General features: G+C 33.3%; 1 protein-coding gene across 1 annotated transcript in view; it reads right to left on the bottom strand.

Annotated features, from left to right (window-relative positions):
- The window catches only part of MAP2K1 (mitogen-activated protein kinase kinase 1), an 80,834-nt gene that overhangs the window by 71,737 nt on the left and 8,478 nt on the right, over positions 1 to 619 (bottom strand). The gene's annotated exons all lie outside the window — the stretch shown is intronic.

Raw genomic sequence — 619 nt, 5'->3', positions numbered from 1 at the left:
ATGGCTGGTTTGCTCACTGGCTGAGCGTGGTGCTGACAACACCAAGCCAAGGGTTGAGATCAGTTACCGGTCATCTTTAAAAAAATAAATAAATAAAAAATAAAACCCCTGGAGGCAGAGATAATCTTACTAATTTCTAAATCACCTACCTGCAGCTCCCAGCATACTGACTTATATTCAGTAAGCATTCAATAAACATTAGTTTAAACTGAATTAATAAAATACAGAAAATAATCCCATTTCAAAAATATAGCTATTAAAGGAAAGCAAACTGGCCTTTAAAGGAACCCTTATTCAGTCTATTAAACTATCAAAAAACACTAAACTTAGAAAAAAAAATGGTTGAAATATACATTCTAAAGTAGCTCAATCCTTTTTTGGAACATATTGTGTTAACATGTAACAACAGCGGTAGCATGGTCCCTTGCCTCTGATTTGGTGGATGAATTCATCTAAAAGCAAAGCAAAACAAAGCAAATTGATTCAAAAACATTAACAAGAGTATCATTAAATAATAAAAACCTAGAAGCCACCTAAATAATCAACCGTGTCATTTGCTTAGTCAGACCCTATCAAACTCTACTCTTCAGCTAATAAAAATGACAACTATGAGGATTAC

This window comes from Galeopterus variegatus, unplaced genomic scaffold (assembly GCF_000696425.1).
Source record: "Galeopterus variegatus unplaced genomic scaffold, G_variegatus-3.0.2 Scaffold1946, whole genome shotgun sequence".
Classification (NCBI taxonomy): domain Eukaryota; kingdom Metazoa; phylum Chordata; class Mammalia; order Dermoptera; family Cynocephalidae; genus Galeopterus; species Galeopterus variegatus.
The sequence above is the reverse complement of the archived record's forward strand: the minus strand, read 5'-3'. Positions and strand labels throughout refer to the sequence as shown.